The sequence below is a fragment of the Photinus pyralis genome, unplaced genomic scaffold (genome assembly GCF_008802855.1).
Source record: "Photinus pyralis isolate 1611_PpyrPB1 unplaced genomic scaffold, Ppyr1.3 Ppyr1.4_LG6, whole genome shotgun sequence".
NCBI lineage: Eukaryota > Metazoa > Arthropoda > Insecta > Coleoptera > Lampyridae > Photinus > Photinus pyralis.
In genome coordinates, this window is record NW_022170663.1 from 29,270,960 (window position 1) to 29,286,698 (window position 15,739).

Sequence of the window (15,739 nt, forward strand, 5' to 3'; positions counted from 1 at the left end):
TCGTTTTACAGATGTATTATACTTTGTAGTTGTTAATATAGTTTACAAATAAATGGTAAAACGGCGTTCTATATCGTAACCCGCTTTCGAGTGAAAATAGTAACACTTTAGTGAAAAACTATAAAACAAATAAAAATCTGTGCTCATAATTGAGACAAAGGAAAAACCAATGAGGCTGTTGCTGGCAGCAATAATATCACTTCAAAACGCGGTATTAAAGCAACCATAAATGCTATCAGCCATCGCTCTGTGTCTTTGTGCCGGTGTAACGGGCGGTCAAAAATGAGTTGCTGTCGAGTCGCCTTTGGAGTACGCTACGATTTCCTTAGACCATATAGTACATGGACTGCTATTAGCGCTATGCTTTCAATACAAAATGGGTGGTCACGGATAGAGGGCACTGTAGTCGTGGGTATGTGAATCTCAGGGTAAAATAAAGTCGTATGAACACCACTTGGATGGCGTAAAGAGTAGCTTTTATAGTAACCGCGTAGTACGGGAAACTTTAAATACTCTTGATTTTCTTCTATACGTCCACAAATAAGAACAGGTTTGCTTTTTTTTTGCCATATCTAGACGATTAATGAATTGACATTTGTTAATTTATAGGTTGACAGTCTCAAATCGTGTCTCATCGGACAATTTCGGACAGACTCGTTTACCCTGAAACTCACATACCCAGGCGATGTCCTTGACCATATTTTAGTTACAATTAGCAGTCCATGTATACTATATGGTCTAAGACGATTTCCCATGTAAACAATAATTCCAAAGGTGACTCGACAGCAACTCATTTTTGATCGCGTAGTATAAAATTTTTTTAAAAATATATTTATTAGCAATCAGAATTGACATTCTATGGGCTAATATGATAACATGGGACCTTAAAACTAGACAGTCCTGGATGGCGGGATGGGAACTCTTCCAGCGAGGAGTTCACCTACTTCTTATTTGTGATCAATGGCCAACGTCGTTGTAGTCTTCTGGAGTCGTGTTGTAGTAAAAGTGGTTGTGTTCATATTTAATCACTTTAGCACTTCTGACACTTACGGAAGTCAAAGTTTGTAAAGGAAGTTATTGTCCGCTTTTTTCTGGGAGCGCACAAAATATAACATTTTAGATACCGCAATAAGTTACATCTTTGTGTTGAAAGTACGTAACCAAAGTTGGGTGCAATTCGCGTCCTAATAAGGAAATTATCGTAACGACGTTCAAATCAAAGATTAAATCCGAGTTTCGAGTATTGCGATAGAATTGAAGAACTTAATCCGAGGGTCGATTACTTAAAGAAAATACGCGACGCAGAATAAACCTTCTTTCTATTACAACGCGCTATAAAAAACCGGTGCCGACAAGTTCCTCGAATGCAATTGCTCGAAATCAATTGCTCGAAATCATTTGCTCGAAAATCAATTGCTCGAAAGTAAATTTTCTCAAATGACAAATTCCTCGAACGGCAATTGCTCGAAAACGGTTTGCGCGAATTACTTAAAGCTCGACTTAAATTTATGCATGCATGAACAAGCCAAAGGTTTTCCATACGTTTTGCCTATACTATGCTTATACCTAAAGAGATGTATACTTCACATCCGTTCAGTAGTGTGGCCATGATAATGAAAATAACCTGAAAAGTCAAAAGTTTTCTTATATTTAGTTTTATGCCTAACAACATATTGTTGATTTGGGTCCTTGGTTTAAAAAAAAACAAGGGTCCATATTGGTGTCATTCATTATGTGTATTTTAAGACGTATGCAGCATAATAAGGTTTTCTTGGAGAAAGGAAGTCATGATCAGTTAAATGTAATTAATGATTATTCATCTTCTTACGAATGACTTCATTATGTTATTTTGCATTAGGGTTTTCATTAGAGTGTATAATAATTACTCCCTAATTATCCTTAGGTTAATGAGATGGTGGTTATTAGAAATGATGGTTATTCCAAAAACGAATAACTCAGTGGAGGATGCCTTCGAGCTTTCCAATATTCCTATATTTATCAATATAAGCATTGGTTGTTTGTGGGTTTTCTTATATTTACAAATCAGTGATTCGAGTTAAGGCTATTTCACAACTTTATCTTTCGAGCAAAAGATATTCGAAGAATTGCTGTTCGAGCAACTTACATTTCGAGCAAAATTTTATTCGTGTAACTTACTTTCAAGCAATTGATCTCGAGCAATTGGCTTTCGAGCAATTTACCTAGAACCATAAAAAACACTTACTTAGTTGCGAATGAAGAATAAATCGATCGTCTCGTAGCGTATCAAATAACGCGAACAATTTACGGTCGACAGGCTAAAAATAAACGCGTTCGCATTAATTTAAAATAAATGTACCACGAACAAATCAAAACCTTTCCTTTTCTGTCAAAAACCAATAAGATTTACAGTGTTAATAATAAACAATAATATGTATAACAATTGGACAAACAAAGTGTGTATTACATCAACTATAGCCTAGAAGTATAAAAGTGTATAAACTCTTGAACCGAATAAAAAGCATTTTTCTGGAGAACAGTTTTGATGAGAAATGTAAATTGTTTGATATCACAGTTTGTCAGGTCCACGGGTAGTAAATTATACAATTTAGCTGCCATATAATAGGGTGATTTTTTATAATACTCATAATGGTGTTTGTGAGTTAATATTTTGTGTTTTCCTCTTGTGTTATAATTGTGTGTACTTCCTACTCTACGTGCGAGCGCATGTAGATTAATAATTTTAAGATGTATATACAGGGGAGAGGTAAAATATTAAATTTTTTTAATGTGTCTCTACAAGTTTGTAAGTAATGCAGATTGAATATCAATCTGATTACACGTTTTTGTAAAACAAATATCCTATTTACTTCGGTACTTGCACCCCAACACATAATGTTGTAACTTAACTGGGAATACACTACTGCGTAATACACTTCAATGTGTGTGGTGTCAAATTGGTTCCTAATGCAAGATATTAGGTAGTATGCCTTGTTTAGTTTGCTACGAACGTGATCCAGATGAGAGTTCCAGGAGAGGTTATCGTCTATTTTGTGTGTTGTTCTTGTTTTGATAGTATTCAATAAATTTTGCGCTAGTTACAAAGTTGCACACAGTGACGAAAGTTCCTGGTCAGTAAGAACATTAAAACAACCCCCAACGGATCGATATCTTAAAAATTTTCCACGGAATCTCCAATTGCAAGGAGATTCTAAAAGGTGCGATTCCACGATGCGATTTTTGTATCATGATACAAAAATCTCTGCAGACATCAAATTTACAGTGGAAACGATAACGAGACACACAAGATGCCCGAGAAATGTCTCATGATACATTGTCTCACGCAATTTTATTTTGTCAATAGTCTCAATGTCTAGACGTGATATATCACTTCACTCGTCGGAGAGTGTTGTATCATCAGCAGTATGTGAGAGTTTTATTCTGCAATAGGTATCTCGTGTCTGTATTAGTAGGTTTTCTGTTTTCTGAGGTTGATATTGGTCAGCCAAAAATCGAAGCTTTTATTTTAAAGAATAAAAATTCCCATTAAACATAATTTTTCACAAAATGCAAGACAATATTCCAGATATTGAGAGCCTCTCTGTTTTTCATTGGTTGTGCGGTTCAATTTGTAGAAGTCGAAAGTTGATGTAATTTTCATTCTTTGTTTTTCCGATTGCGATTTTGTAATAATGCTATTCTTTCTAGACATCTGGAAAATTCGAAAGTATCGAGGAAAATTTCAAATTAATGCTTATGGACGATATCCATGTCCTAGGTGTAATTCATCGTATAAACAGAAAACGCATCTAACGAGACACATAAATTTTGAATGTGGAGTGGAACCCAGATTTCATTGCGAATTTTGCGGAAGAAAGTTTAAGCAGCGCAGCAACTACCGTACACATATGAAATTAATACATTTAACAGATTATTAATTCAGTGACAAACTGAATAAGAATGCTTCTGTTTCTAATTACTTTCTCTATTATTGATAACGGGCAAAAGTATTTTTTTTTGGCAGACAAGAACGTATTTTTGAAGCCTAAAGAACTTTTTTTTGTATTACTGATGATGTTATCAATTATTGCTTTATTGTCTAAATTGCATCTGTTACTTAAATGTGGCGTGTATACTTAAAGGATTTCTTACAATAAATTTTTCCTGTCGCTAATTGATTTTTTTGCGTAGAATTTTAATTTAGAAAGATATCAAATGTTCTCAAGACTGAATAAGAACATTTTTTACAAATCATAATCAGAAATTAGTTTTTAATAATTCGAAAAGAAATGTCACTGCAGCTCTTGGCTGTTAATTTATATACTCGAATGGTCAATTTAGTTTAACTCTTCTTAGAATATTATTTAAAAAATCCTGACTGGTCTTTATTTTAGGACTCGAAGTTAATTATGAATGTTCGGGTTGCTGGAAGATATACAAGCATCAGGGGAATTTGAACAGACATCTTAAGTACGAATGTGGAAAGCGAGCTTTATTGCAATGTCCTTTTTGTAATTACAGATGTCACCGTAAAGATGTACTGAGAGCTCATATTAAGTGTTCTAAGAAGCATCAACATCTAAATATCAACTCAATTGACGTCTAAGAGGCATACCTATTGTGATTTTGCGAATAATGTACTAAATTAGTAAAAGTAGCAAGTAACGTTTTTGTCCTTATTATATGTTATTATATAAGTACACAGTTAATTTATAATGTGAATAATAAGAAAAATAATCTGATGGCGCAAGGAGAGTTTACGAAAGAAATGCGTTTCGAATTTACTACGATAAAGTCAATGGCCAATTACGTCTCGTTAATCACCGATACAAGGTGGCGCATCAAAACCGAGACATATCTACTTTATTATATTTAAAAGTAACATTTTACAAAAGAAAATGGACCCGTAACATTTGAGTTGATTTACGTTTTCATCCATTTGCGCCATGTCGCAAACTCTATCATTTCATAACATAGTCGGACAAGTCAACTTAAATATAAACGATAATTGTACGTTTATTGAATTACTTTATACCTTTATTATTATTTTAACATTTTTCAATATAGTTTCCTGCGTGGTCTACACTTTTTTGCCACCGGTTTGGAGGTTCGTTCAGCTTTAACTCAACTGCGCCACACGGGCCGGCTCCAGTATTCCCAGGTCATAGAAAGTTTGAGAGCGAGTTGGAAGCCAATTGCGTACGTGCTCCTCGACGTCTTCATTGCTCAAAACTCGGAACCAAACCTATTCCCTCACTCCTCGTAAACCAAGCATCTACTCCACACATCAAAATCTAGCTAAGAACTGCATTCTAAAGAAGAATATATAACAGTAGGTTTTGCTTGGCGCTGCTTTTAACGAAACCCGCCGTACAAACAGTGTTGGTAAGAATAAAAGCATGAAAAGGGTTCAAGCAGTAAGTTCGTTCTGGGCAAAACAAAATAATCTTCGTGTCGCATAGTTGAGCGCCACCCAATTTCTAGTGTAAAATATCCACTCACCCAGTCACCCTGCATAAAATTCGGAAAATGCAGGATGCACAATAACCACAAATGCAAAATAATGGTAGTATATTGCTGGTTGCTCCCACAAAATTCCAGAATGAATATATAAAGTTGAAATTACAAGTTCCAAAATGTTTGCCCCAACTACCCTGTTTCTTAATGATCGTTTAAATTGATAAATGAAGTACACATATAAATAGCAAAAATTGTTACGTTACTCTCGGTCAAAAATAGTAACGAGATTATCTTAGCGCAAGGATTGATAACACAGAAGGAATAAATATCGCCTACCTTGAGTAGTATTCCGGAGGTATCGAAGAAAAGAGCGCTCGTTTCAAATCGTAACCATCCCTGCAATAAAATAATACAAAATGTCCAAACCACAGGGTTCGAAGTAAATGAATGAGCGTCTGAAGGACCTACGAAGCTTGCGATAAGCCTTGATCTCGCTATCTGCGACTCTGAAGGAGTTTCACAGCCGACCCAACAATACTTCATACTCACGGTTAAATAAAAAGGCATTTTCGATCATGTCGAAACAGTATTCTATCAGTCGATTTCCAAATCAGCTCTAAGGTGCAGTTGTCAAATGGATTCCCCCTTGTCGACTTCCTATATTACTCCGGCTTCCCCGTAGTGTGACTCAACTCCAAAGTGGTCCTAACCCAGGTCAAGGTAGACAGCGGAATTAGGTCTCGCACAGGTGATAAGATAGCTCAAGATGGTTGCCAACAAGGAATTTCCAATCAACAGGTGAAACCCCAAGAAGGGCTCTCTAAAATTAAGTTCAAGAGGGTTTTAAAACTAAACCATTTTCGTCCACAAATTCTCCGTCCCACGTCTTGCAATTCCAAGAAAAAGAAGAACTATAAATATTAACAAAACCCCAATAAGGTAAACTGCTGCAGACTTACTTCGTCTCGCAATTAAGGGTGTAATTGCCAAAGGTTTAATGATAATTGGTGGCAAACGTTCACTCGGCGCAGTCAGAATCAAAAAGGAACGTGAAAAATTTCGGATCGATAAAAATTGACATCCGAACCGGCGCCGTAAGATGCTGCTCTCTGGCGGAAACTATTCCAACGCACATAGGTAGAAATATATATGTTTTGCGCGATCGGTCATTTCTGACTATTTACCATGTGTGTTTCCATGACAGTAAGTGGAATTTACCAGTTGCTATGATTACGACGACGCCAAAATTACTTACCGATCTGAAAACAGAACAGCAAAAATACTTACCGACGCCTTTTTAAAAACAATCAGTTCAATGTTAACAGTCTTACATTACATTTAATCTTTAATTTAATCTTCGACATACCATTCGGCCACCGGCAAATACCTGGCTCATAAAGTCATAAAGGAAGTGCAAAGCTAGCAAACTACATCAGACACATGCACAATTTTATGAAATTATTAATTTCAATTTTGACAAATAAACTGGTTACCTAGTGATGTACACCATACCACTTCGATCATTTCGATTTATTCTGCTCGTTAATTTCTTAGTGCATATTTATATTGGTTGAATAATTTTAATTTCGATCGCGCAAAAAATGTTATAAGCACGTCGAACGTTAAGGGTTACCGTTCTCAGACAATAATTGGAGTCGTCGCTTCGCTCCTCCTCCAAACAATTGTTTTCGTAAAAATCCCTTACCGTTCTCCATACTTAATATACTATACCGTAAAATCCCGATTTCAGTTTCTTAAAACCCGATCATTCCTAAGAAAAAACTAGTTTTAACTATCCCATTTATGAATTCTAGATTTAGCTAGTTAAAAAACAGAATTAACGAATATTCCATGTTGATTCTGTTTGACTAAACATATTTTACTTAAAACTAGACTTACTAAGTCGCTCAGTAAATTTAGGTTTCACTTCATATTTTAGTTATACGGGTTTTTTTAAGGTTTGCCAATAATTTTCCACACGTAGTTATTTTTTTTTTTGAGTGGATCCATCGTTCCTCGAAATGGGGGTTGAAATATATTATGTTATCAAAAATCTCTAAACCTTCCCCATATAGTTTTATTCGTTGAAGTTTTTAAAAAAAATCAATCATTTCGAGACATGCCGTCTGCATGATCTCGAATTTAAACTTTACTTAAATAATTTAAATATGTAGTCATCTTAATAGTTTCAATACTTTTATAAGTTTATTTTTTCCCCCCGTTCTTTTGAAATGTGTTAATCCAACTTTCAACCTTTAATGTAAAAATTCAACCCTCCGGTTGGTTGTCTTAACAAGGCTTGATAAAATAATTCGTCTTGAAACTTAGGACAACCTTTCCGTTTTAACCACCCTTCAGGTTTTTTCACTTGGCTTCGGCCAGTTAATAATTAAAAAAACAACATGTTCGTCTTTTTCGTCTTCAACGTTTGTAATTTACCGTTTTCCTGTTAACTTTCACATCGCCTGATGATGGCAGTACGCCGAAACTATAGTCGCTGTTATTTTTAAAAACTTCAACGAATAAAACTATATGGGGAAGGTTTAGAGATTTTTTTGATAACATAACACACGTAGTTACTTGTGACTTACTTTTATTAGAACATAAAAAGGTACTGTGTACAAAATACAATGCTATTTAATGCATAAACTTAATTTGACAAAAAAAAAGGAAATAAAAGGTATTGCGTATACAATAAAGAACATGATATTGTAAAAAGTTGCATAGTTTTCCCTTCTTCTTGCAGAAGCATCTGTTAGTGTTGCAGGTTTTCTTGTATACGCAACGTGCAAATCCTTGGCCTTCCCCTAAGGCAGCATGTCTAGCAGCAGTTCTTAAAGAAATGCTTTCTTCGGGCACCTTTTCTGACGTTAAAAACTTTTCTTTCGAAACGTCGAATTCTGATCTGGAAAAATAAGGATAAGATGTGGAAGTACCTACATTGGAATTAAAATTTAATAATTCTGCGAAAAAGTATGTGGTGCTTGTCCTACCATCTATTTAAAAGATTTTAAAAATTTATCAGAACGTACCTGCAATATAATTTTTCCAATATTCCATGTTTGGTTCCAATTTTGTGCAGGCCTTCTTGGTTTTTTTCAAGCACGACTCCGATGATATTTCTTAGATCTGCCTTTGACCTATCGACATCTGGAATCGATATGAGTATGTTATCGCCTTTTTCCACAGGAGGATGAAGAGCATCAGAAACTAATTTCATTTTTTTAGCCTGTTTTTCCAAACCTTCATGTGCTTCTTTTCTAGCTAACAAAATTTGACGTTCTCCACTAGGAGCGGCGTCTTCAACATCAGAACTCATTGATTCGCTATTTCCTGAATTCAGCTGGTGAATAGCTTTCTGAAGGTCATATTTATCATTCAATTTTTTAATAACTTCTTATGGTAAACTCGAAGTCGTGAGCCCTACTCTAGGCTCAATGCCAAACATAGCCCGATATGGTGACTGTTTTATACCAGAATGGAGGGCTCTATTTTTCATAAATTGTACAAACGAAAGGCCTTTTGACCAGTTTGTTGTGTTGTTGTCTTGCATCCAGCCTGCTAACATTTTCTCAATGTCTTGGTTAGCTCGCTTCACTGACCCTTGACTTTGGCTATGCCTTGGCTTCCCATGAACCAACTTTACCTCAGGTCAGTATGACACCACCTCGTTGATAACTGCATTAACGAACTCTCTGCCATTATCTGAGTGCAAAATACAGGGGCGCCAAAAGTCAGAAATATGTCTGTTAATTGATAGGCAACTTCCTCCGCCCTCTTGCTTTGCAGTGACCTTAGCAAAACAAATTTCGTTAAGTGATCCTGGTACACCATAATATACTTGAACCCGTGATCCTCTTGTGACTGCATGTCTATTAAATCTACCTGGCAGCGGCTGTTCATTTCCGAATGCAGTATAGGTTTGGAAACGAGACCCCTCTTCTTCTTACTCTTCTTACGCTGGCAGGTTTCACACATTGATATAAAAATATTTACCATATCAATAGTTATATTTGCATATATTCTGGAAGTTTCAGTCCTCAACCTATCTCGACCTCCATGTCCAATAGCAACGTGCGCTGCTTCAATAATGTCAAAAATTTCTTCAGCAGGTAGATAATATTTAATAGGTTCATTTCTGGAAGACAATTTTTTTGTATCGCCAACCTCAATAATTCTAAATCGCTTCATTCTTCTATTTTGTATCGGTGTTTTCTTTGCAGCCAATTCCGCTTCTTGCACTTCGGCGATCAATTTATTGTACATAACATTGTAGTGATTTTCTTTCTTCTCGGTCTCTTCTTTTGGTAAAATCTTTTCCAAAAATCGCTCTTTCCATGTTCTTACATACATCTCTCGTCTCCAACTGGTTTTCATCAATATCACTCATATTAATAATTAGTAGTGTAGTGCACTAAGAACAAAAATTAATTCACTCTTACTGTCTAAAAAATCGGAATATAAACAATAACGTAGCAAAAGCAAAGCACTCATTACACGAACTGACTACAATAAGAACTGTCGTTACGCTAAGATCAGTCCATTACATCACACCACCTTTCTATCGGCCAATAGGAGAATACATTCCCGTCGGCGCTTCGGTTCCTGTCGTCTTCACTCTTGCAAAGCGAAACATAACCGTAAATCTCGTTGTATACCAGTTTTAACTTATGTGCCTCAGTAAAAACTAGTTTTAACTAGCAAAACCTGCTTTAAATTAAACACATTTGGAATTTTTAGTTTTTACTATGATTTTTAGACAATTCTAGTTTTACCTAGTCAAAATTAGAATTGACTAAAGGGGATAGTTAAAATTAGTTTTTCCTAGGAATATCGGGTTTTAACTGAAATCGGGTTTTTACGGTCAAATATACAGGGAGTACCAAATGTATAATACAGACTTATGCAATGTAAAAATGTTTTCCGCAATTGACACATTTGGAATTGAAGTTCGTGCATTTATAATTTTCATTATCACCTTTATTATACATGTCTGGTGCATAAACATCTCCACCTTTTTTTAATGGCTTAATATCTTTTAGGTTATAAAGCTCGTGTAGTAGCGCGATGGCGGTTTAAGACTCGGACTCTAACTTCGCAGGTTGTGAGTTCGAATCCCACAACTTGCCAGTTTTTAGTGGTACAGAACATCTCCTGACTACCATGCTTCGGAGAGCATGTAAAGCTGGCGGTTCCAGCAGTCATACCGCGACCTGAAAAAGTCTGTACCTAGGGAGTGCCACCCATACGATACGATACGTAAACTTTCTAAATAATAAGCGTCGTAACATGCGTGTAGTACTATCACGAGCGATGTGCCATAAATTTAGATTCGATTTAACAAAACCCTTGCGCACTGTTAAGTAAGTACCGTATCGACAGTATCCGCGCCTTTTCCTAAATCTACCGATTGCAGTCGAGTACGGGACAATCATCACTTGATGCGACACCAATTGTCGTCTTTTCTGCTCGACTAACCAGTAGCTTCATACCCATACAAAACAAGCATTTCCAATGCTAATATTATGTGTAAAATGTGGCGATTACAAATAACTATGGATAAAGGCACAGGTAAGCTACGCGCCTGTAAGTATTATCCGAACTTTTACTATTTCTGCCCCTCCCATTATTACAGTTTCTCTTTGTATGGACAAATATATATGGCATTGTTGTACAGGTTTTATTTAGCTAAAAGATATTGTTTGGCTGTTAAAAGGTTGCATTTGCGGAGAGAAATTTTTATGATCCTCGCGTATGGCTAGCAGTATTGTGGTTTAACTGACATTCATTGTAGGTCATTATTTCATAATCAGCGCCAATGGGTACCCCTGTATGAATTGTGGACGAAAATATAAATATAAAAAGTCGTTACGTCTTCACCTGAAGAAGGAGTGCGGTAAAGATCCGTCATACTTTTGCCATAATTGTTCCTACAAGAGTAAGCATAAAGGAAATTTAAAGAAGCATTTAATTAGGATGCACGGAATGACTGAGAACTTTAAGGAAATTGCAAACTATACGTCTACGTTATTTTAAGTTTTATTCATTTTTCTTATGCAATTTATAATAGATTTAGCATACTGTAACCTGTACCTTGTCAATAATAAGACTTGAGATGTTAATTATAGAAAATGTAAAAAGTTATTTTCATTCAATGTTATTAGTTAGAGTCTACACCAACATTACACGAATCGGCCTACAAAGTAGTAAACGTTGTTTCATTAGTGCAAATGATTCCACTTTTTGTACTTCTTCTTTTGCTTACTTTGGTTGTTTAAAAAGTTGAACGGTAGGTAGTTTTGTGCTCAAGTTTTGGCACTATTTATCAGTTATTAATTAGTTCTTAATAATACGATTACGTAATTATTTCTGTAATTACAGTGCCAAATCCAGGTATATAATGTACAATGAGCGTATTTATTCTGCGTGCTAGTATCGTGCACGCATTTTGTTTCAATTTGTTTTATTTTTTATAAAACCTAATATCATTCATATGTGCTAATTTGGGAGATTGATACGTGTTTTTTAGATTCTCAAGTGATATTTCCGTGCAGGCAGTGCGGAAGAAACTATCACACAAAGAGTAACTTAGGTCGACACATAACTTACGAATGTGGAGGAAAAAAACAGTTTCAATGTTCATGGTGTGTATATCAATGTAAAAGAAGTGACACTTTGAAGAGGCATTACCTGACAGTGCATCGAGACGAGTGGTTAAATTATGTACATAACAAATAAAGGAAGAATTCATTTATTGTGCAGTCCTTTTGTGCCTCTAAACATAGCATTTTGTAGTATTTATTTCTAATTAAGCACTGAGTAATTCATTCAAATACTTATGTGATAATAACGAATATTTAAAAGGAATTGGAAGTTTGGAAAACAATTTCATTCTCTATTGATAATTCTTGGCTTAGTTTTTTTAAAATATAGTTTTTAGTAGTACATCGTTTGTATCACTTCTCTTTTTTTCTTATTAATGTTGTTTTTAAAGAACCGACATAAGCCAAATATTATTTATTATTTGTTAGGCAATCAATTCTGATAGGATGGTCATCGTCGGGCTGAGCTAAATTGTCGAAATCGATTGTCTTAGAAATAATAAATTTCTTATACAGTTATACGCCGATTCTTTTATAACGTTTCAAGAAACATCATCGATAAGAACGGGCTTGGACTGGTCAGAAGGGGCTAGGTGGCAGTTTCTCCCTAGACCAAACGCTTTTGGGGGTCAATACCTTAATATGACTTAATATTTATATAGACACACCCTATACATTTATAACCGCCTCATGTTTTAGTAGATTATATTTTTCTTTTAGAATCTATTACAATATCTAAACAGAAGATTCGAAAAGAATTTTAAGAAGATTTTGAAGATATTTGAATATTTTAAGAAAATTGTTAAACGATTCTGAGAGGGCTTTAAAAAAGGCACTATTAGAATTCTAAGCAGTGATCCAGAGAAAATTCTAAGGAGACAGTAAAATGATTGATTAAGTGCTAATTCTGCTAAAATAATAAGAGGATTCTATAAACACTTTAAGTCATGTCACCAAATGACGACTCAGGTTATTTGAGTTACGAAACTGAGCGAATTTCCGAACTCCATCTTTTACGTACATCGACATCATTCATTCATATTCAGTTCCGAAACCCCATCTAATTCAGCAAGACGCGCAATCGAGTTGGGAAACGTAAACTATGGCATAGATCAAGGTTAGTAGAGAGAGTAGGTTGCCTCGTAACTTTAGAGAATCCGGAAGTTCCATTGGATTGGTGTTTAAATTTTCGTTGACTTTGACAGTTATATTTGAACTGTGTAAGTACTTAATTGTCAGACAGTGCTGAAGGCTCTATTACAAATACTTATTATAATTATTCGATTGAATAGTTACTGTTGGATACTTAAGTATCAATATAGGCTATTAGATGCCGGATGGAAATCTTTGTGGCGTTGTTATATGCAATAGCAGCTCCAATAAATCGAAAGCAAATGGATCGCAGATTCAGTTTTTTACTTTTCCAAAAGGTAATTCCTGTAATACAAAAAGAATGGGTTATGAAGTGCAATGGAAAGGGGAACCTTAACCCCGCATGCAATAGACTCTGCAGTCTGCATTTCCCGACCGAAGACTATGAAGATGAAATATAAGCTATTTTGAATAAAGAGCGTTTTCGCCAGCATGTTTCTTTTTATGAAATGCAGGAACTTTTCAGCACATCCACGTAAAGTACCATTTTGATCCATTTTGCATTTTTTGAACTTAATCTGTTGTTGCGTTAATAATTAATTTTTATGGGATTCTGGGTGACGTCATTCGCGTATTTTAATACTGAACGTTTATTGGCTGAAAGTTACGAGACAACCTACTTTTTCTATTAACCTTGGGCAGATAGGTAAAAGCCATGAGTTTGTAGGTGTTCGGATCTATTCGGCGAAGCGGTGCGCTGAATAAGGATGGGGTTGAGAAATACGCGAGAACATCGTACGTACATTAAAATTGCGCTATACTAACAACATACATTTTCTACTGTTTTTTTGTATTTATTTAAATATTTAAAGAAATGATCTTTGCAAAATTGAATTTTTTACTTAACTATGGTAAAATCAAAGTAACCCCCGGATGCATGGTTACTCTGATTTTACCATGATAATTTGACTTTCGAAGCAAGACTTTTAAGGTATTCGAAAGATGTTTAGGCTTGTAACATTCACTGAAACAAAGACCACAAATTTGTTTAGCAAAGGTTGTCCAGAAAGAGGAGTGCTTAACAAAAAAAAAATTTGGTGTATTTCTGGGAAAAATATCTTCGTTGACATCATAATAAACATTTTCCAAATTTCCTAGGAACAATCGTTTTGGCAGAAAATAGACTACCTCTTTTCATTTGAAGTTAGACACCTTGTGCAAGATGCTAACTCACGTACGAAAATTGCGTTTTCATCACGTGTAAATATTTATGACCGTGAAAACTTAAAAAATGTACGATCTCAATAGCTATACGGTTCTGTTGTTGATTTCCACGGAAATGTATATACGAATACACACTGAAGCATTACATTTAATTACAGGTGCAAGTGAAGAATGGATGAAACAATATCACTGTCATATATGCCAAAGGACGTACCGATGGAAACGAGGATTAATGCAGCATATTAGATACGAATGTGGCAAAGAACCTAAATTTGCGTGTTTTGTGTTAGGATGTCAGTACAAAGCCAAAAGGAAACAAACTTTAAAGATTCACTTACTAAATCGACATAAACTTTTGAACTGTGTAATTAATGGTACTGTACAATAGCTTTTAGTTTGAAAAGTATAAATATTTTATTAAATTTCTAATGGATTTTTATAAATCTATTTATGTTGTACGAGTATGCATATAACCGTGACAGAATTTATAGTACCTATACTTGGGTTATAAATTGTATAAAGTTGTCTCAATCTTAGGCATGATTGTGATTTTCTTTGGTTTAATTTCAAGGTACAGTTTATCACTCCAAGATAAATATCTATATCGTACTCTCACATTTCAACTATAAACGCCTTGTGCCGCCATTTTCGCTTTTATTTTATTTGGTTTTCTTCCTCTTCCTCATCTAAACTACTTAATAATTCACTATCAAACCTTTGTTATAAATTTCTTTTGCATAGGTAGTAAAGTTTTTATTTCTTTCAGAAAAGCAGCACGCTTTAGAAATGTTGATGATGGGGAAGAGGATAAATATGGAAAATCCTCATGTTTGCAAGAAATGTTATAAAAGGTACAAAAATTACAAAGATCTTAAAAGGCATCTCAAGGAATGCGGAACTCCTGCTGCTTTTTCTTGCGAAAATTGCTCGTATAAATCACATAGGAAATCTGATGTGAAAAAACATGCGTTGTATACCTGTAAAGGTATCAAAAAGACAGTTGCAAAGTAGTCATGGTATTATCAAAGAAAACGTACGGTTGTCATAAGTAATGTATTGCTTTATTTGCTTTTAACTTCGCCTTGATGATTAAAGTTTACTTGCATGGTAACTTTGTCGTTATTGATTAATATAAATTGCAATTTTATTACTCCCTGTTCTGTCATAAGAAAAAACTGAAAACGTGGTTATTTGTTTTAGAAAATCCGCTACACATTACACGGTTCATAATGGGAAAGAGGCAAAACATTCACAATCCACATGCTTGTTTGACGTGTTATAAAAGATATAAAAATTACAATGATCTTAGGAAACATGTTAAGGAATGTGGAACACCTCCAGCATTTTCGTGCCAGTATTGTTCGTATAAGTCACATAGAAAA

At 35.0% G+C, this 15,739-nt stretch overlaps 2 protein-coding genes across 2 annotated transcripts in view; both read left to right on the top strand.

Annotated features, from left to right (window-relative positions):
- LOC116173573 (longitudinals lacking protein, isoforms A/B/D/L) overlaps positions 1 to 15,739 on the top strand; it is a 291,506-nt gene that overhangs the window by 260,543 nt on the left and 15,224 nt on the right. The window lies entirely within an intron of this gene.
- Positions 1 to 15,739, top strand: part of LOC116173569 — a 222,877-nt gene that overhangs the window by 148,143 nt on the left and 58,995 nt on the right. The window lies entirely within an intron of this gene.